Raw genomic sequence first — 22,801 nt, 5'->3', positions numbered from 1 at the left:
AACCCCATTTTTGAAAACACAGCTGTAGTCTATACCGCCTTGACGAAAGTGGGCAAGGTACAGACATGTAAATTTGACATCAATTTAAAGATCACCCTTCGACCTACACAGCGGTACCTCATATATCTCGATGGCATATATAGCAGGAGTACAGCGTAAGCACAAACATGAGCAAAATGTGAATTTTGTTGCAACTTTGGTGATTTTTAATTAAAGTTAAAATAGAATTGACCGGTGCTGTTTACACGCGCTGAAAGTCGTTGTACCTGACATATTGTGTAAAAAAAAATCTATAGTTTGGGACCGTCCGATGGCGAGGAATAAAATGTCAAAGTCGTTCCGTCAGAAAGCTCCGTCGCCGAGTCAATTTCTTTGGGATTTTTTTTTCGGGTGGACCACAACACATAGAGGCAAAAAAATTGTTGCTCCTGTGTGTATGCCTGTTGCGGTACAACATGTATTTTTTCAAGGGAAATTGGTGATGGTGTTCGGATCGCCCTGACTGAGTTAACGTCATGTTGTTTTCGTTACCGCTTACATGCTGTGTACGTCTTGCTTGCATAACCGTATGTCGCACAATGTAACACTTAATGTGACACACTTAATGTGACAGAAACAGCCAGGGCTCTGTTGTATTTCCAGTTACTCCCAATGCATTCGGACAAACGCGAACCAAAAAACAATGAATTGAACAAAAATGGCACAACAAAAGAAGACGGGAAGCAGAGCAGAGAGGAGGAAAGTAGTGAGACAGAAACGGGCGACACGTCAGTTACGTTATTGGCGATATGTTAAAAAATGTCATTCCTCAGTCATTGGTCCAGCTTCGGAGGTCACCTGAGTTTTCCGCTACAATAGATTTCTACTACTGCTTCGCGCCCCTGTTGGCGCCTCCTACAAGGTCACCTCTACACTCGTACCTACAAGGTCACAAGGTCCTCTGGTCACGTCTTCCTTGCAGGCGTTCGGACAACACGCGGTACTCAACAGCGTGTGAGTCGTTTGTTACACTTGCTCCGGCCGGTATGACATGTGAGCCGTGCTTTTTCAATGAATGTAAGGCATGGTTCACAAAAGTGCGTTTTCATGCGTGCGCACGGTGGTTACCGTGGCAACATGTGCGAAAGAGACCTTACACAGTGGAACGCTACGAGTTCGCCCGTGCTCAACTTTTTTCTAACGCACTTACCAACCAGCAAGGAGAGAACCAATCATGAAGCTGCGTTCTGAACATGCGCTCTTCTATCTTCCTGCTGTTGTCTGTTTAAACTTGGTTGCAGTAAATATGGAAGTGTGTGTGGAGCGAGTTGAAAATCCACAGAAAGAAACGTATATCTTGCGTGACTGAACGTTTCGAACACACGAGCTCATGTGCATCGAGGTGCAGAAGCGCCCATGGCGTGTCACAAGCGTATGTGACGCAATGCGCTCATTGGCCGACGCATGTATGTGAACAGTCTAGCGGAATGTGCTGGATGTACGTGTACGCACGCAGCCGTACGTACACATTGAAACGCAGTAGTGTGAACCCTGCTTAATCGTCTTCTCGTCGGCGGCTGTTCACATAAAGAAACACAAGCACCCATCTCCGTAGCTATGAGGTTTTTGCTGATGAGTTACGTGGGCCTCTAGCGATTCACCGCAACGTTGGATTGGTTGTATCGCCGTCGCCAATGGAAATTATCTGGAGGTTGCTTGGCATAGCAGTTATACTTACGTCAGTTGCAGATATACATCAGTTACAGTTATACCTCAGTTGCAGTTACATTTACATGTTGGCAATCTGACAACACAGCAAGTGCGTTGTGAAGTGTGACTGTGATACTTGGAAGCTGCCCCACTTTTTTGCTCGATTTGTTTGCACGAATTATCGTAAAAGACTGGCTGGTCTAATGTTTCGTTTTACTTTCTTTCGAGTAGTGTTCTTCGTTATCATTACTATTATTATTCAAAGCAGCTTCGCGCTTTCAAGCGGTTGTGATTTACTCTGCATTTCGTGGTATACAGACGGGATGGGGTGGCTGCATTTCCTTCCGTCGACGGTTTATTGTTTTTCTGCGAGTGTGTTTCACGCAAGAATTTGTCTATTTATAAGGTATTCACGAGCACGCCGTGAATATGAACGGTTAGCATTAACAACAGTAGTACATTAGATTAACCCTACAGCCAGGAAATGACGTCAAACAGGAAATGACGTCATCAAGGACGTATGACGTCACTCCAGGCCGCAGCCGCTCCGCCCTCATATCAGTGAGGTCAGTGGATAAGATAGTTAATCAGTGACGTCACATAGTTAATCTTAGTGATATGATATCAATGATAAGATTAAGTAACAATAATGACGTCATGGTGAAACACACTGGGAATCGAACTTGGGTCCTTTAGGTTGTCAGACGAGCGTCTCAAGCCACTGGGTCACGGGCTCTACATGTTTACTTCCGTCGCTAATCAGGATAGAATTGTGTGGGGTGGAGAGGTTGTTTGATTTCTTTTACGCCAGGTGGCGCCATGGGGAGTTGAGTTCGTTCATCTAGAGATGGCAGCACTTCCAGCAAATTTACCGCCGTTCAACAGATGGCGCTATCTGCGCCCCCAAATTTTAAATTTCGCGCCCATTTGACTTCGCTCTTGGTTTAAAAGAACTCCTCACGATCATGTTGTTTTCATTTTAGAAAAAGAAAAACAATGGCGAGTCAGTTCTATGTCAACTTACTGTCAAACGCCTCGAGTGATGTATTTCCTAGTAACACAATGAGCAAGTTCAGAGTTAAACTAGCTCAGCCAGTGCAATTAGATGGAAAGTGGGAGGTTGCTCTGGCGGAGGTGAATATCCCATTTGCAATTAATAATGTCACAGATATCGTTAATGGTATATCGGAGACTAGCCTCTTCGGTGGCGTAACCACGACAGAGCAAGTTAAGTTTCTTGCGGGAGAAACCATTATTGTACCTTTTCGTCAACTTCTAACGAAACACTTCAAAAACCAAGCCAAAATAATACGAGTCAGTGGTCATTATGAAATACAACTTCCACTAAATACTGGGCTGGAATTAAGTTCAACTCTCTCTGCTAAGCTTGGCCTTCCTGAAAAGATTATCGGTTCTTCGGAATTGGATGAAGGCCAGCCAGTAAAAGTATTGAAATATCAGGTGGACACTGAAGAGAAAGTCACCCTAATCACGTATCGTTCACGTACAACCAAATACGAAGTTCCAGAAGGGTATTATGAGTCAGGGAAGGACCTCGCCGATGCGATAAATCACGCATATCGAGCAAACTTACACCTACCAGAAGATGCTCGTCTCATATTTTACAATCCCTATAATGGAGTTTGTCAACTGGAACGTCGCAATGAGGGTTACGTTACATTTCACCCATATTTAGCTCTGATGCTTGGATTTGGAAAACGAACAACCTTCTCCAGTTTCACAGTTGTTCAGCGTGATGTCTGCCTCTTCCCAGCGCAAAATTACATTTTCGTTTACAGCGATATCATCGAAAGTGAAGCTGTAGGTGATATAACCGCACCCCTTCTTCGACTTCTCCCATTTAGACTGCAGAGTCGGAATGAGGTTATGTCCTACTCTTTCACAAATCTTTACTATAAATATGTGACTGTCAAGGAGCTGACTAGCATTCAAATCGAACTGGCAAACGAGATAGGTGATTTCATTCCCTTCATTGCTGGTTCTGGTCGTGTGGGAGTAACATTACATTTTCGAAAATGCATATAACTCAGACACCCTGTTGTATATCGCATCTCGGCAGCGGTAAACGAGATCAACCATTGCCACATTACTCAGCTCCTCTTTATCAAGTTGGATCTGGCTTTTTTTCTGAGTTCGTGCAGCGGTTTATACCTATACTGACTAAACAAGTAGCGCCCTATGTAGGTCGGAAACTTCTTGACACAGGACGTCACATAGCGGAGGAAGTGAAACAGGGAACAACGTTTGGAGGGGAGGCACTAAGGAAAGGGGTTGGTCGCACCATCCATTCAACTCGTGACGAGTTGCTGCGTAGACTCAGAGGGAAGGGTAGGAAACGTAATAAAAGCAAGGGCAACAGAATTGATCGATCAGTAAAACCAACGAAGAAACGAAGAAAGGTTGACTTTTTCACCTGAGGAAAAAAAAGATGTCTACCATCGCCTTAGTACATAAAAATTATTGCTTCTGCACAACGAATCAGTTGGACCTGTTTCCTGTTCCACCGACAAATTTTTCTCTGGAGAAGTCAGAATATGTGGAGTTTTTCCCCATTTCTGCACCTACCTCGAGCGGTGTGATTGAATATAATGTTCCAGGTCTCGGTGGCGGCTTCTTTGATCTCCAGTCGAGTTTCTTACACATTCAATGTAGAGTTGTGCGTAAAAATGGAGACGCAGCATTGACTACAACTGGCAGTACAGTGACAAATGACAACGTTATTCCTGTACAAGCATTTGCATCTTCTCTCTTTCATCATGTCCACATTTATCTTAATTCGACTCTGGTATCTAATTTCGAACATTATGCCTATCGTTCTTACTTGGACATTGTTACAAATGCAAACAATGTTACTCAAACTCACACCTTGTCTGCAATGCTTTACGAACCAGATCCAGTGGGAGAATCTGAAAATTTTGCTATCCCCAACGAAGCAAAAGGACTTTTCGCACGCTATAAACGCAGCAAAGGATCAACTCTCTGTGATCTTTATTCTCCTATCTTTAGCGACATCTGTCAGCAAGAGAAATTTGTCCTTAATAACACCGATATACGAGTGGTGCTAAGACAAGCCACTGACGAATTTAGGCTCCTCTCTGGTCCCAGCGAGACTGAAAAGCATACAATAGAGTTTTCTCGAATTGTGCTCTACCTCCGACGTGTGCAGGTTTCTCCAAGCGTACTCGTTGGCATTGAAAGAAGACTTCAAACGACACCCGCCACATACCTTCTTCGAGGTTTAGAGATTAAGTATAGGACAATCGCTCCAAACCAATCTCAGGTGATATTTGATGATCTCTATAGTGAACGAGTTCCTTCTAAGTTAACCGTATTGATGGTCAAGAGTGAAGCATATCAGGGTCATAGAGAACGGAACCCTTTAAGCTTGAAAATTTTAAACTCAAAAGAGCAGTGCTCGACGTTGGCGGTCAACACTACACCGACGACTTCGACTTTCAACGAGACATCTATGCAAAGGGATACATGAATTTGCTTCACAAACTTAAGAGCAAGGATATACCTCTAGCTCCGGTGTGCATATGCAAAAGAGACATTTATGCTTTATTATCACCTCACACCGGATGTGGAACTGCAGTCACTAAGTCCAGTGCTTCAAGCTAATGTTCGTCTCACATTGACATTTGCTGCTAACCTTACAGAAGCTGTCACGGTGCTCTTTGTTTCCGAGACACCTCGTGTTCTGGAAATAAACAAAGACAGACGCGTTAAATTCGTATAAACGAATCAAAATGGAAGAATGGGAATTTTATGCAGCTTTTGCTCGGAACCATTGCACAAGGACATGCTTTCGTGGAACTTTCGCTCGCGATGAAATTGCATTGCAAAAAGCTGGACCGGGTCTTTATGTGGTGAATACAGCTCCAAGATCTTCCCCGGGAGAACACTGGACTCTATTCCATATCTCTAACGATAGGAGCATTTCTTATTTCGATAGCTACGGAATGCGACCACTATACAAGGAGTTCTACAAATTCATACACCCAGCATCTTCATTTCACTACAACAGGAAACGACTTCAGGGATACGGCTCAGCCACATGTGGACTTTATTGTCTCTATGTAGGTAGTCTTCTCTGCTGTGGGTTTCTACTTGAAGAGTGTACTCGGAGGTTCTCACACACCAACTTTAAACTCAATGATAGGTTGATAGCAATACTTGTGCATAAACAGATACCACGAAAAACAGATAACATGTCTTGTTGTAGTGTACTCTAAAAGTGAATAAATTTGTTTTTGAAAAGAAAAGAGCCTTTATTTAGTCATCTTAGCAAGAAAAGTAGGATATATTACATCAGACAGCTCACAAAAATGGCGAAAAGTATTATACAGTCACAATTTCATCATCACTTTGAAAACAAGAGAACTGAAACAAGCTGTTTTGCAAAGTACATACTCCACTTTTTTTTTGCAAACACTTTGAAAAAGTTTCATTATTTAAGGAAGTGACAACCCTCTCATTCACATAAAAAAACTTAGGAAAAAAGGTGCACTGAATAAGTCAAATGAAGATATGTACAATCAACACTCCTTTAGTGTTAAACACTTGTTAGAAAAAACACAAGAATAAAGAAAGGGTAACATCTATATTGATGGTAATTGGCTTTTCCATCATTTACCATCCTGTTGCTTCCATCTTTGTTTACACTTTTCCGATGCATACATATGATTAGGTGTGAAAACCAAAAGGGAACGTTTCAATTCCATCTGCACAAATGTAACGCTTTGTATCCAAAGGGTTGAGAGCAATCTTTGTCACTGAGACACTTTTGTTTACATTGTCTTTGTGCACGATCAGGTTCTGTTTAATAGAGTGTATTCTGCCATACTCAAGAGCGTCGGTGTACAGGGAATAAAGAAGCTTCTGTGCTTCAGAATGTTTCACACCTTTCGCACGGTTGTACTGCTTTTTGCTACTCAGTTCGAGAGCGTACAGTTTTGGTTTTAGACAACAGAAACCGAGAATGTGATCACGAGGCATCTCGTTTTTAAACATTCCCAGTACCATCTTATTTTTCGCGGAATATAACGGATGATCGGGGTCATAGCTAGAGTTATCCAGATGCTTGTCAGCTAGTTCGAGAAGCGCTTTCTCTTCACTCAACTTTATGATGAAGGAATCTGTGTCCATATACAACAGTCTAGTATCTGGAGCTACACGAAGAAGGTGGTTGTGGTAAAAATCAAACATCTTCAGCTTGGACAGTTCCAGTATCGCGAATCCTAGGTACAGTGGCTGTCTCATGCGGAGCACAGATTGAGAGAATAGGAAGAGGATAACATGAGAGCTCAGCGGTCGGAACTCCTTTAGGTTTGGTTTGCGTAGGAGTCTGAGCACTTGTTCGTCGGTTACTGTGAGACGACAGTTTACAAACTTTCTAACCTGCATACACGAACGTCCGTACACGCTATTAATTGCAATCTTAGCTTGGGAGCTTTCGAAGGCATTCGTAGTTCGTTTTCGAAGATCGTGATTGAAGTCCACATAGGATCGGAGAAAGGGCTTTTTGATTGAACTTTAGAACCTCTGTGAACTTTGGTGAGACGCAAGCCCAAATGCATATACAACTGCAGATTGCGATAGTGTTAGAAAATATCTCTCGTTGTCGAATAATGTCAACAGTAATTTTGCATCGGTAGCTTTCTCAGGAAGGTGAAACTTCTTCATCAATTCCTTTTGATACTCTGACAGCAGATCATAGGGAACTGACATTTTCTCGGGGGCAACTGGCAGATCTCTGTGACGTTGGTGGATTTCTTTGTCATATGCTAGATCTACCTCGAGGAAGTAACCCATAGGTGCGTCATCTGGGAGGTGTGTTATATCCAAGTTCGTGATTTCATCCTCTGTGAGCCACTCGAAACATCCGTAAGGTAGTGGTTCTCTCATTACTGAACCGTAAAGCCCATTAACGTCTATGTAGTGGATCAAGCTACTTGGGCTTTTGGGGTCAAACTGCTCTGTTCCTGGTACATTTGCAGTCGCTTTCCTCAGTGAACACTGTGTAATACCTCCTTGTATGCCATTTTCAATCAGCAGGTACGCGTCAGGATCGTGAATCAACTCTAGCTCTACCTTACTCATTTTTAGGGCGCAAGACATGCTTAATCCGGGCAGAGACACAAAGTGAAAAGGTTCGATCTTGTGAAAGTCAAGTGTCCACTTACGAAAGCCTGAAACACGTCTGCTAAAAGCAGTGTGTCTGTGAGTAAATATAGGTCTGAATACTCTCCCAGATTACGGAGTTGAAATTTTTCAAAGACCCTCTGTGCATGACAATAATCTTCTTCACTTACTTCTGTCCCATTCAAAGTGTTGAAGAATTGATCCCGAGGAGGTAGAGAAAGCTCATTGTAGGCTTCAAAGTGGTGACAAAATTGTAACAAAACACTCCTTTGCGAACAACTAGTTGAAAGTGTTCTTCGTTTGGAAAAAATTGACGAAGACAACGAAAGTTGTCTTCACCTTTCTCACGTAGATTTTTCACTAATGTTTCGAGACTTGCATTCAAGAAGTTTAAACTATCTAGGAATCGATAAGAGCCAACGTCAATAGCCTTGAATTTTTGGGAGCTACTGGCAATCACCTTTATGTCTACTTTCTTAAGCAAATGCAAGTGAGACAAAAGAAAACTCAAGTCATAGTTGGCATTGTGTGCAATGATTGGAATCTTAGGAGGCACTCTCAGTTTCAAGTAACAGGTGTTACACAAAGTTTGTCGAAATTTTCCACTTACATGGTCATGGTCACGAACTTTTTGCTTCTTTGCAAAAGATTCCTGGCAAACGTTGCAGTGACTTGCTGTGGCATGCTGCTGCTCGTTTTCTGCGGTCATTTCTAGAGTGGCAATTGTACGTATCCATTCCAAAATGTCGTCATGGAGTCTGTGCAGTAGCTCCATAAAGACAGTGACACAATTAGGTCCACGATACAGATGCTTTTGGAGGACATATGAGTCGGATGCGCGTATCACTAACAGACAAAATGAAGATGGGATGTGATCTTCATACACATTTCCTGAATCCAGACACGGTGACAGCACACTTTCAAAGTCATACACACAGTAGAAGGGAACTTCTGACATGAGATGTTCCCCTGCAAATGCTAATGTCTCTCCCTTCTTTGGGTAAATGGTCTTGGCTACTTTCTGTTGCTTACACATACTTAAATGACACTTCAGACTTCCCTCTGAGCAGAAGCCCATTGTACATCTTTTACAATGAAATTGTCCACGTGGAACAAACAATCCATTAAAATTTGCGATGAGCACAAAATGAGAGTCAACTAGTAACAAGTCCACATGTTTCTGACGCTCCTCATCAACAACTTTGATGGGGTAAATGTAGTTTTCTTCCTTTTCGTACGCGTACACATTAATGCTAATTTCATTACGTTTCTCAAATATCTCTACATCTTTTGGGAAAGCTACGGGAAATGTATCAGGAAATACATACTGTGTTATGTATGGTCTGTAGAAGATGCCCTCCGCCTGTGATGCGAGGCAGGATGTAGTCCAGCAATCACGGAGAAGACAAAACACATGTTCTCTTCATCTTCATGTAGTCCGTAATCCACATTCAACAGGAACGATACTTTCGTTTCAATTCACTCGGTAACTCAAATTGGGAACATCCAATTAGTTGAGGAGCCAAACGTCCAATGTTTAGAACACAAGCAAGAATGCGAAAGAGAAAAAAACCGGAGCCTTGAATTTCTAAGTTTTCTAATGTTTGTGCTATCTCACTACTCGTCTGTGCAATCGAAGGCAGTACATCTCCCTCTGACCAAACAGTTCTCACTTTAGAAGGTACAAAATGAATCTCAAGTCGTAACTCCTCATCGGGCGTAGTCGCCCAAGTTCTACTTTAAGAAATGTGAAGTAGCGCAGAGGGAATCCAAAGTGTCGCAATACATTAGCAAGATAGTGTTCATACTCATGAAAAAACGTTGTCACTTCATGCCCCGCCTCGTCTCTGTCATGTAGATGCAACTCGAAGCGTTTCGTGTAGTTCCGTAGTGTGCAGAGAGTCTCACAAAATGGTATGCAGGGTGTCTGGAGTTCGTGAACGTTTGCCAGATGAATTTGGAGTCCCTCTATTGATGCATAGTACTGACGTTCGTGTTGAGGACATAAGTGACAGGTCACCATGATGTGGGAGAGAAGTGTCTCAGATGGGAGCTGCCGATATGTCGATGTATCATCACTTTTTTCCCATGAGTGAATAGAATGTCGGGCGAAGCAACTCTCTTGCCATCTTTGTATCTCTCCTTTTTCTCAATTTTAAGATTTGGCAGTTGTCTCATCTCCTCTAGATCATCCTCTGTCAAACGCTTAAAGCGACTGGAAGGTAGAACTTTACACGTTTGTCATTCTCCATCAACACTTGTACATAGACCGCTTCGCCGTACACCGTGTCAATCTTTCGCAAATCCAAGACCTCCAGCTTTTCATTCTTCGGTAGGGTACTCATTTTCTGAATATCTCCATCTCCAGGTTTCTTGAGTTTATCGAGCTTATCCAAAATAGATGTCATACCTTTCTCTTGTGGTGACTTCTCACTCTGGCTCACTTATTCTTTTCTACACACAGAGTGAAGCTGAAAATAAGAATAAATATAAGCACACTTTCCCACATATCGGAGCGAAAGGAAAAAAGTGTAACGTACCCTTCCTCCTGTGAGGATCTGTGGCGAAGAATCGTCATGGAGGGCAGTCTTATATAGCGCTTTGCGAACAGTGCATGCATAGACATGTTTGACTTTGTTGGTTACCTTCTCTGACGTAACCAATCACGTGCTCATCACATGTCTAGACAAGTTTGAACAGGAAAAAGTAAGAAAAAAAAAACCGTCTAGAACAGACTTGTTCCGAAAAAAAGATACAGTCACAGACTCATATTGCATGTTTGCACAAACTGAAAGTGCCTAGAACATGAGAATTCTACACTGACTTGCTGCACAAGGTATACAGATATGAGTTTCTTCTCAGCTCCCATATCCAACATTGAAAGTGTTGTTTGCCATTTATCGTTTTCATAAAAAAACACACATGCTTGAAGAAAAAAGAGTAAAAGATCTTATTAATGTGCTATTTATTACCAGTCTTCATTTACTTGGAAGAGATGACTGAGGTTAGACCTTATAGGTTTATCACTCCTGTCCTCAATGACTATATCTGGACAAAGTCAAAGTGGAAAGACGACACTCGTTACACGTTTGATCAAGCATAGAGCCACTGTCTTCGATAAACCTTTCGATCGTATACTATACATATACTTGTACAAGCAACCTATTTTTGACGATTTTCCCGAGGTAACTTTCAGTCAAGATATTCCCACTAACCTGGAGGATGTTAGAAATTCTTTAATCATATTTGACGATTGCTTGGCTGACAAGAAAAGGCTAAAAGAAATCTAACTTCTATGTAGCTGGATGCCACCATCTCAACTGTTCGGCCATCTTCATTACTCAATATTTATTTGTTAATGATCCTCTGTATAGATGTATTCAGTTCAATAGCAGTGCTCTAATTCTATGTCGTTCTGCTCGAACTGTGGATCAATTACAAATACTTTCACGACAATTGTTTGGACGGAACAAAAGCGACTTATTGACAAGCATATATAAGGATGCTTGTAAGAAACCGTATTCATACATCGTAACTGACTTTTCTCAAAATTGTTCAGACCACTATCGAGTGTGGACGAACATATTTCCCGACGATCATCGCCAAATAGTATATAAAACATGAAACGTGTAAAGAAGAATATTCATTTTCTTCACTTGCTCGCAGAAACTACGTCACCCGAGCAACGTTATTATCTTTTGGAGCATGCTACAAAGGATCAGTTGAATACGGTCAGAGAAATTTGTGTGAACCTTTGTGAAGGAAACGTCACAGTAACTCCGAGAGTAAGAAAGCAATTAAAACCTTACGCAGCATCAATTCGCATTTTGGCAAAACGAGACGCAACGGGGGTCAAGAAAGCTAAAAAGGTCTTGCAACAATCAGGTGGTTTTCTGCAGTTTCTATTACCACCTTTGTTGGGTCTCATCTCCTCATTGGGTGGAAGAGCGATTGCAAAAGCAATCGGAGTATAATCGATGCAGAAATACGAACTTGTACCTTACCGAGAAGATCACATCCCAAATATATTGAAGAAAGATGAACCGGATGACATCAAGGCAAAAGAGATAATTCAGTATCTTCACTCTCTGCTACATTCAAGTAGAGCTGCAAAACAACATACAAGCGAAACACTTCCTGGATCGCGAGAAGAAGGAACACAGACTGAGGAGGGGGAGAAAAGTGACACAATTGTTGCTTTTATGAGTAGTGGTTATAAGGTCAGAGCAAACCAACTTCTGCAACGTCTACAACCAACAATCTCCTGGAATGCGCAAACCTTCGAAGTAATCGTTGACGGTCAAACGTTGGAGAATAGTAATATAATCGATCTCGTTTATTATCTTGTCTCAAGAGCGAGAAATGTTCCAACTCCTCCTTACTTCGATCGCATCTTGCCGCTATTGGTCAAACTGAATCTACCAACACTTATTGTGCATCCAAATCGTTTAAAAAAAACACAGAGTAACGGGAGCAACGAGCAGTCGAGCATCGCCTGTTACAAGTGAAGCAAGCACACCTGAAGGTGCCTCGCCAGCAATCACACGTGCTGCAAAGCGTGCCCGCCGAAACCTAACATGGAGCCCATATTGAAGCCTGTGCAGGAGGAACAGAAAGACTATTTTCAAGATGAAACCATATTGTCGCACTTCCCTCCAAGGCATCATAAAAAGGTATTAGCAATACTCAAACTGATAACAACTGTTCTAGCTTACGACGAGTACGGAAGAGTTATATGTCACGGGAAGGTAGTGCCACACTCGTCCATTGTCGAATTGCTGAAGTATGAACTTCACAACAGACAACCTTCCTGGATGAGAGGAGACGTGTCAGCTACAATAAATGCCTATCTATCCCTTGACGCTCTTCGAGTTCGCAGCAGAAGAAAGCACTAATGGCCGCCTATTACGACCCAGAACATGCCGGCAGTTTTGGTGGAGTGCAGAGACTCGCTCAAGCCATCGGTGAAAAGAAGGGCAGAGTTGCTAAATATCTGGAGACAAGTGATGTTTACAGCTTACATAAGGAGTACAAGCGACCCAAGACCTTTCGGAAAATAATTGCACTCGGAAAGCAGGAAATGTTCCAAATCGACCTAAAGGACATGCAGTCTCTAAAAGGGCAAAATGATGGTTTGCGCTATTTGTTCTTCTGTATAGATGCTTTTTTCCCGGCTCCTCGCTGTTGTACCCATTCACAATAAAAAATCTCCTGAGATTCTTCGAGCATTTCAAGTTGCATTTAAGAGGATCGGTACTCCACGGCTGATACATAGTGATCGAGGAACAGAGTTTACGAACAAGGTAGTGCGAGAGTTCTTGAAAAGAAAAGGCATAACGTTATATCATTCTATGTCTATTTATAAATGTGCGATCGTTGAGAGATGTCAGCGAAGTATTGTGTCTACACTTTACCGTATCTTTACCTATCAGGGTCATAAACGTTATGTGAAGATTCTACCTCAAGTAATCAAAGCGTACAACAATCGAGTGCACAGGACCCTCTCTGCGAGACCTGTGGATGTAACGAAAGAAAACGAGCACATTTTCCGAGAAAGACTTTATCCCACCCCAACTGAAGCCCCAAAGGAGCCAGTTTACAATCTTGGTAATCTCGTTAGAATTGCCAAATATAGACACCAGTTAACAAAGAGATATTTACAGTCATTTACGAAAGAGATTTTTTCGGTGAGAGCAATCAAAATAGGTTATCCTAATACATACCTACTGCGTGACCTTAACAATGAAGATATCATTGGTAGTTTCTACGAGAGTGAAATGGTAAGAGTGAGAGAAGTACCGAAAGTAGAAAAGATTATAAAAAGACGAGTTAGAAATGGAAAGCTCCAGTATTTAGTTAGATTCAGTGGAACTGCGGACAAGAAGTGGATAGCAGAAAATTACCTCGGTTGAAAAAAAAAAGATTAGTGATTAGTGAAACGGTGATTAGTGTCTATGACGTCTACAAGGCACGCTGTTGTCACGTGGAAGTTGTTAATAAAAGTATGGGAAAGAAAACCTTGACATAAAGATGGCTGAAACATTCAACAGAACTCCTAGCACAGCGTCGAATCCAGAGAGGGGGGGGTCATGTGGTCTGCCTGTCAAATCTGTATGTTTTCGCCGTCACTGCGAGCCCCTCTCTGGTGAGACTGAGCTTTACTCAATGTTCATAGCATCCAGCCGTCTTCAACTCCATGCTACAGAAGCCAGGTCAGACAGTTGATGTACGAGTGGACTCTGTCGTCTTCGAGCGTAATCATCTGAGGCTGCTGTATGCGAGTTCATTGTAGCATTCACGGAAATACAGTACGAACGTTTCATGATTGTCTCCGTCACTTCCCCATACCGTCTGGCTCACTGTAGAAACTTCAGCGGCTCGTCGGCATCATGTGTAGAGCGACTTTGCTCCTCATCGGAGCGAGACAGCCTTTCTAAGACTCTCTCATGCAACGGGAAAGTTGTCCTACAACTTCATCAGTCAAGACTTGAGTGTGATGACCTCCTTTTGTCGGAAAATCTCCACAAAGAGACCAGTGATCTGTTGGACTTTCTGTTTGCTTTGGATATCACCAACACAAAATCAACATTGCCTCACCCTGTTGAAAAAAAGCCAAATAGGTTGTATGCGATCCTATTTATCCTATACAAATTGATGTAGGATCCTTTATGTCCTATTTTGTATCATGTGGGAAAGTTGTGGGATCCTACATGTCCTATATTAATTCACATATAGGTGAGTCATAGGATCCTACATGTCTCATATTAGGCTATGTAGGAGAGTTGTGGTGTCCTACTTGTCCCATATTCGGCAATATAGGAGAGTTGTAGGACACTACATCGCCTATATCCGGCTACGTAGCAGACTTGTAGGATCCTACAAGGCATCAAAAAGGAGCTATGGGAGATCTTACGTGGCCTGTTTGGTTTCATGTGGGGAGGACGTGGGGAATTATTTTGAGATATGGAAGTGATATATTAACACAGCAACAAACATTATTTGATTCCTTCAAAACAGGGGCCCAGAACGAACTAGTCATATTCAATCATGTTTGCCAACGCGCACACATACGGCAGGTTATCAAGTGCGAATTCTATTAGAACCACGCTGCAAATGAATATATTTTTTTAGGTTGAAAACAACTGAATGGACTGGTTGCATTCATTTATGGAACATGCATAGAGTATGCCCATTACTAGTCGACGAAACATCAAGCATACAATGATGCGTGCATTCCTTTGAGTACTATTTAAGCACAAACTTCGACAACAGTGCGCAACAGGTCGAGGTGGCGGTTGAACCCCATCGAGCGACATTGCGGTGTCGATGGGGTTTTCGGTCTAATTTCTACGACTAAACCGGTTCTATCAGGACGTGGCTTGTTGTGACGGATTCCCCAATCCTTCGCCTTCACGTGCACTCTCACGGCTCGCAGGAAATCCTAAGAGTAGTCGAGATACTTGAAAATTCCAGGCCTCCGTCTGCACTTCCGATACATTCGGAGCTCCGTAACATCCGCCCCGGTGGTCATATCGACGCCAGAATTTCCGTCCTAGTAGGACTTGAGTCGCTCTACGATCGGTCAAATGGAACCATGAGTCGGTCTTTAGCGGTTCGGGGGTTGTGGGCAGAGACGCGTTCGTAACTCTGTTTTTTTAAGCTTTGATGCCCTTTTTCGGACGGAAGCCCTCGTCGGACAGTTTTCATCTTTCTAGAGTGTACTCGCCTCAACTCGGTGAACGTGGCAAAATTTACTACAGCTGTCAAAGTCTTCTGGTTCTCGAGCTACCGGTTTCCGTGTTTACACTCCTCCCAATACATGGGACTGCCGGCTGTTTTTCCCCTAAAACCGTTTCCATCGCACCTACAGAGTCGTGTTTGACATAGTTTTGAAGCTCTTGACGTGCTCTTTCCAACCGCTTTAATCCCGTAAGCGCGAGACTCTCCGTTCCCCAGATATGGGCTTTGCAGTTGGAGGGTCATGGCACTGGCGCCAGCAAGTCTGGCTGACGCCGCTCGGAGACGCTTCCGTGGGTGCCGTTCCTTTAGTGCCGTAATCTCGCTTACCTAACGTCCAATTTACTGGAAATTTCGCATGCGTGTTCTTCGTTCTTTGCTCTACAACTTTTCAATTCGCACCTTCCGTCTATTTACTACAGGTTATGGCGTTATTCCCGAAATTCCTTAGGCTGACTCTCCTTCTGCGCACCTTCGTCCCTGTTTTTAGGTTTGAACCCTGTGGGAGATCTGAATCACCTATTAATGGATTCGTGCACTCCGAACGCCGAACGGCTAGAAACTTGCGGGATCTTTTGATCTCTCTCCATTCTCGAGTGAGGACAAACATGGCAAAAGCGGCTCGTTATACATGGGGCTGGGGGCATTTTTTTCGATGTCGGTTGTTTGTTGGCGTAGAAATGTGATTGAAGACTTATTTTGACGGGAAAAACGTCCTCTTTCCAATGGCACTGGTCACCCGTACGCGCGACTTTCTGCTTTCTGGATGTAGCGCGAGGAGAGCATGGTGGAGAGAGCCGTTACAGCCAGGTGGCGCCGTTGGAGCTTGGAATTCCTCCAGCTCATTTGGAAGGGAAATCATAGAAGCGTTCGGACGCATGTCCAGAGAGCTCTCGTTCGGGAAGCGTCTTTCGTCGTAGTTTTGGTGGTTTTGGTGCCCCGCAGTGCTGTGACTGTATTTCATGCCTTACTAGTGGTATCTGGACCTGTTTCTGTGTGTGTACCTTGGAAGACCGAAAGCTGTTGGATTTCGTGAATTGAAGGTTAGTTGTGTGCATGTAATGCCATGTTTCGTGCACCTTTTGCTTTGTATTCTTCCTAGCGTGTGGGTTCCTATAACTTTATCCGCTCAGTGCGATTATTACCCTATTGTTACCTATTTCCTTATCCTCCATCTGTAATCTTGTGCTCTTACCCTGTTGGTTAACCTGTATCATCACTTAACATCAGGTTGATATCATGTGTGATGCTTCTGCGGCCCTGCTACAGGGTACCGGTCCTCTAAAGATACAGATCTTCCTTTTTTGGTTATTAATTCATAATAACTCAGCTTGTGTCATGCATATTTTCCCCGAGTGTGGAAGGAATATGACAGAATGTAAATAGTTGCGGATATTATAACTCAACGTGCATTGTTTTCACCCTGTTCAGGTAATGCCTTACTGACACCCTTGCTGTAGCCCCAGTTGTCATAGTTAATTGATCTTACTGCTAACAAACAAAGCTATTGTCTTTGGACCTCAAGTAACAGCATATGTGGGAAGTCTGGTTAACCTGTGCACGAGTTTTGGCATATTTTATGTGACACATAATGTATTATCCCTTGTTAAATCTAGCTTCCTAACTCACTTTATTGTTTCAGATGCCTACAAGAAATATATCTTAGAGCTGTCATCTAGCATGATCTGTAAAGGTGTTGAAGACGCTGTACATCAGGCAAGAGTGTGATTGTTCAACAGACATGTCACAGGGATGATGAACGATATCAATAAAAAATAAAAAATAGAAGCTGCATGATTTGTTATTTCCTAATATACACAGCACAATAGGGTGCACAAATTATACGGGATCACAACGAGAGACTTGAACCTATTTGCATGTAGGACCCAACGTAGGTCCCACAATCAAATAGGATCCTGTTAATATGTAGGATCGCATTTGCATGTAGGTCCCACAACCAAATAGGATCCTGTTTATATGTAGGATCGCATTTGCATGTAGGACCCACAATTAAACAGGATCCTATTTGTATGTAGGTTCCTTCATCATGTAGGACCTGGTGTCATAATACCATATGGAGTCAAGTAGGAATTTCCAATAGGGCATCGTCGTCCTCACACGGTATGTGGATCGACTTAATTTAAATGTCGATTCGATGCTGTGTTAGGTTGACTGTGTCATGTAACGTCAATAGAAGGAATATTTATCCCTACAGCGAGACATGTGTGTAATTGTCTTACAATATGTCCGTTACTTACTTTGCATAACACAGTGAATTAGAGTACGAAAATCCAAATGTCAACGAAGCTCAACTGTTTTGTAAACTAGAGTAGCACTATGCTTTGCTCATTCTTTGAAATGACTATAGACTTGAAAGATAACTGTGATCTAACTGTTATAATAAAAATAAGTAATGAAAAAGCGAATGAATTTGTTCTTTTTTATACTCGTTATTTTTTACTGTTTCGTTAGGGATGGAGAAAAATTTACAATAATGTTTTCTCCCACATTTTGCTTGCTCTCTCATGCTTACAGTAACGAGGAGGGGCTCTCCTCGTGTTATTGTTAATTGCAAATGGAATATTCATCTCAGTCAGAGCAACCTGCCACTTTCGATCTAATTGCACTGAGTGAGTGAGTTTCATTCTAAACTTCCTCCTTGTGTTACTAAGAAATACATCACTCGAGCCGTTTGACAGGAAACTGACGTAGAAGTGCTTCGCAATTTTTTTTTGAACGAAATCGCTCATTGTGTTACTAGGAAATACATCACTCGAGGCGTTTGACAGTAAGTTGACATAGAACTGACTCGCCATTGTTTTTCTTTTTCTAAAATGAAAACAACATGATCGTGAGGAGTTCTTTTAAACCAAGAGCGAAGTCAAATGGGCGCGAAATTTAAAATTTGGGGGCGCAGGTAGCGCCATCTGTTGAACGGCGGTAAATTTGCTGGAAGTGCTGCCATCTCTAGATGAACGAACTCAACTCCCCATGACGCCACCTGGCGTAAAAGAAATCAAACAACCTCTCCACCCCACACAATTCTATCCTGATTAGCGACGCACGTAAACATGTAGAGCCCGTGGCCCAGTGGCTTAAGACGCTCGTCTGACAACCTACAGGACCCAAGTTCGATTCCTAGTGTGTTTCACCATGACGTCATTATTGTTACTTAATCTTATCATTGATATCATATCACTAAGATTAACTATGTGACGTCACTGACTAACTATCTTATCCACTGACCTCACTGATATGACGGCGGAGCGGCTGCGGCCTGGAGTGACGTCATACGTCCTTGACGACGTCATTTCCTGTTTGACGTCATTTCCTGGCTGTAGGGTTAATCTAATGTACTACTAACAACAATGCCGCCTGCATCGTTGGCACCTTTATACTATTGTGTTACATAGGCTTGAAGTGACCAGTTGAGTTACCTGGAAGGAAGCAGAAAACCCTAGTATTCACGTAACAAGCCCTATATTTTGCAATTGAAGAGAGAATTGGAAATATTTCAGATAGACTGATTTTTGGTCTTCTGGCAGAAATCTTATTCTGGCAGAGTCTTCTTTGTAAAGGAACGAGTTCCTTTACAAAGAAGGCAGATTTCAGTTGTATAAATATATGTCCTATAGCCAAGAGTTTTCTCTAATCCAATTCGAATCCAATTCTAAGCCATAATCCAGTTCTAATCCAACACAATCCAAATCCAAAGCCATCTGATTGGCCACCATTAGCTCCTTTATGCTAATTAGTTGGCTTGGCTCCGCCCAGTTCACGCTGAATGGCCCGTGCTAAGCCTACTGATCATTGATTGGTTGACTGTAGCTCCGCCCCTTTATGCCAATTACTCGGCTCCGCCCACTTCACGCTGATTGGTGCATGCGTATCGCTCAGCACAGCTCCGCCCACATTTTCCAGACTTTCTAAGCCCTATGAGTGGCCGTCCCCAATTTAAGCCTACCGATTGGCCCGTTCTTAGCCCATTGATTCGATGATTAAGCACGCTGAACATAGGCTTCGTTAGCCCCCGCCAGATAGCGCGCTCGGCAGCGACCCCACTGAGGCTTTATCTCATGCAGACAGGGAAAAAGTACATTTCAACGTTTATTCAGTACATCTTTGAGAAAAAGCATGGCAGTCTTGAAGAGATTGATTCATTTGATGCTGGCCGTGGTTCCGCGGAAGTGACGGATCATGTAGACGGCTCCTGGACAGCGGCTGAGAAAAATTTCGTCCTCGGTGAGTTGACACTTCCACATGCACCGGATATCTTCGTAGCTGTCGCTCACGTGCAGCGATTGAAGGCATGTGCGCAGCGATCCAGTAGCGTTCCTGTCCAGGTTAATGCCGGACCGCATAGGTACCACGTGCCACTCCCTGATGGCCAAGATGCCCGGGCATTCGTGCGCGTACATGTGCTTATCGTTCTCCAGCTTGATGCTCGCCTACAGTTGCTGGCGTCCAGCACCAGCGCGCACGAGACGAGCGAGAAGAAAACGTGGTACCACATCCTTCCAGTGACGCAGTCAAAATGACGCTACTCCTTCTCATCCACTGCATTATCCGTGCGGAGGAAAGAACGCCAGGTGAAGTCCCGCTATCTACATCATCCACTCGAGCTTACCATATTCGCAGCTCACGTACGGGTAGGAGTCCACGTCATTGTAGAGGTATCGTTTGTCGTCGTATGGCATCAGACTTCTTTTCACATTTCTGATGGTGTACATGCACTGTTTCTTTCCCACTATTGACACCTGTTCGTGCGATACGCTAGTGTGCTCGAATAGGGTATCGTGGTACGTATCATGGAGGAGGTGTTTGCGCACAATGTTCTTTTTGACCCCTTTAGCTATTTTTGCTATCTGTTCTCCCCCTGCTAATTTCATGGAATACATTTTGGCTTTCAGGCATATTACTTCCTCGATGGGTATGCTACCAGTTTCACTTTTGAACGCGCCAAGCCTACCGCGATTCCTCTCGCTGCACAGTGGATGATCCCGATCGAAGGAAGACAAGTCTAAATGTTCGTCGGCGATCCCACGTAACTGATCTTCGTAGTCCTTGCAGAATAGGCCAAGGATCAGAGAGTCTGTGCCAAAGTAGCAGGTAATCACCGGACAAGTGAGCTTACTCAGCAGGGTTTCATAGTAGAACGAGTACATGGTTGACTTTCTCTGTTCTAAAATCGTGAAGCCAATCTGCAGGGGGAAATCACATCGCACTTTTCTTTTACGCATTTCATACATGGCGCAATCGGGGGACAAAATTTCCATTCGTACACATTCTGCCCGACTCCCGAGGCGACTCGCTGTCTCCTCATCGAAGGCTACTCGAATATCCCGGATATTAAGTTTATTTAGTAGCGTACGCTCGAAGATCGCATTATTTGAGATTTCATAGAATTTTTTCTTGAACGTCGTGCTCGAGGCGACGCGTCTGGCAACATTCTCCTCGATGTAGGGACGCAGGAATGGTGCCTGACGAAATTTTAGAATTCTGTGAATGTTCGGCACCCTCATGCCCAGTCAACAATAGAGCGTCAGCAGCGCGTAATGAACAACGTACTCGATCTTGTCCTTGCACGTGTTTTTTGCTGTTCAACGGCTGAAACATTAACTCTTCGAGGAGCCTCGCTGAATGGTGAGAGCCATTCCTTCGGGACGACCACCTTCTCGGGAGCCAGGGGGAAGTACCGCGTCAGCTCGTGGATAGATTTGGATACTCCAAGTCGCACATGTACACGTATCCGACGTCCGAATCCGTGGGGTGACGCATAAAATCCACGGTGCTAAAATCCTCGACCCATTCGAAATCTCCGACGGGGAGGTGCTTTATCATACTGAATCCGTTAAGGCGCAGATATAGTCCAACGTTTTTGGCGTCGCAGTCAGCGACAGCCGAAGTCAGACACGCCAAGCAAAACGATCCGGGAAATATGCGTTTATTGTAAGACGCGCGTCAGCAGTGGCCTGCGACCGTTGTGCATACGCAAAGTCGCTGTGACTGCAGCAGCGCGACTGCGACTGCGCTGATCTGACTGCGCGAGCGCGGTCGGCGAAAAATAGAACATGTTCTATTCTGCGCGGACGACGTCCTAGCGCGTTGAATGCCGCCGGCCGCGGTACCCACTAGACTATAGAGGGTGTGATTTCCCCCGGCGTAGCGCAACTGTGCAGCGCGCGTACGCGCAGCAGAGTTACGTCGTACTATATCTGCGCCTTAAAGGTTGTTGCAATCCATGTACGATATGGGGGTACACCTCCTCTTTATCCGGATCGTACCCACTGCACAGCGGGTTGTTAGCCCGTAAATGACGCCTGCTCGCCTGACAGAGCCCGCCTCTAACACCTGATTCAATGGTTCGATACATGTCCCCGTCGATGATCAGTTCCAATTTTGCCTGCGTGTAATTTAGAGCGCATTGCCACGAATAGGATGCCAGAGAAACGCAATGAAGCAATTCCAATCCGCGCGCGTCGATTTCAGGTACAATCTGCATCTGTTTTCAGGTACAATGCGTTATAATGCCTCTGATTCGAGCACCCAAATTTTCAGATACGTGCATCGCGTACTGATAATCTTCGTCGCTTATATCCTCCCCCGTCAGATCGTTTCGGAATGCGGATTTTGGAATGTGGATTTTGCGTCGTAGGCCGCGAACGAGTTAACGTGGCTGTACGGGAATACACTTTTACGAAGCAAAATTCCGTAGTCGTCTCGAAATTCCTGCTTCAGGCATTGGAACGCCTCTGCCCCCCCCCCCCCCCCCCCCACGAATTTGACGGTTTCCACGAGCTCTCTCAGCCACGAATTTAGGTACTGCATGGTATCTCTGAATAAGAAGGTGCCAATTTCGAACGATCGGATTTTTTCCATGGAACTGGCCACGATGAAGGGAGCTCTCTTCCACTCGAGAAGGTGAAATTCCCGCAGCAGTCCGGCCAAATCGTAGGCCAGATTCTGCAACATGATGGGCAGTTTTTCCCGCGTCGTGCACGACACGTTACAGGGGTTGCACAGCGTCGCAATGTAATTTGTCTCGCCGGCAGTACAACGCTTTGAATGGTCGTGGTGCTGGACACGGGGTAGATCTTGTGCGAACTCCCGCCTACAGTACGCGCAGTGAGTGGCAGCTCTGTGCCGTGCTCGTTGCTCATCATTCAGCACGATTTCGGCGGGATAGGCCTTCAGGGCGATCATCTCGTCC

The 22,801-nt window shown here is 43.9% G+C and overlaps 1 long non-coding RNA gene across 1 annotated transcript; it reads left to right on the top strand.

Moving 5' to 3' along the window:
• The first annotated feature begins 16,189 nt into the window (after window positions 1–16,189).
• LOC135371397 (uncharacterized) lies at window positions 16,190–17,379 on the top strand. The gene is made up of 2 exons (XR_010415586.1): window positions 16,190–16,634; window positions 17,234–17,379. It is a non-coding gene; the product is annotated as an uncharacterized LOC135371397 (long non-coding RNA).
• The last annotated feature ends 5,422 nt before the right edge of the window (window positions 17,380–22,801 follow it).

The sequence above is a fragment of the Ornithodoros turicata genome, unplaced genomic scaffold, assembly GCF_037126465.1.
Source record: "Ornithodoros turicata isolate Travis unplaced genomic scaffold, ASM3712646v1 Chromosome11, whole genome shotgun sequence".
NCBI lineage: Eukaryota > Metazoa > Arthropoda > Arachnida > Ixodida > Argasidae > Ornithodoros > Ornithodoros turicata.
Note: the sequence above shows the minus strand (reverse complement) of the source record. Positions and strands in the feature narration are given on the sequence as shown.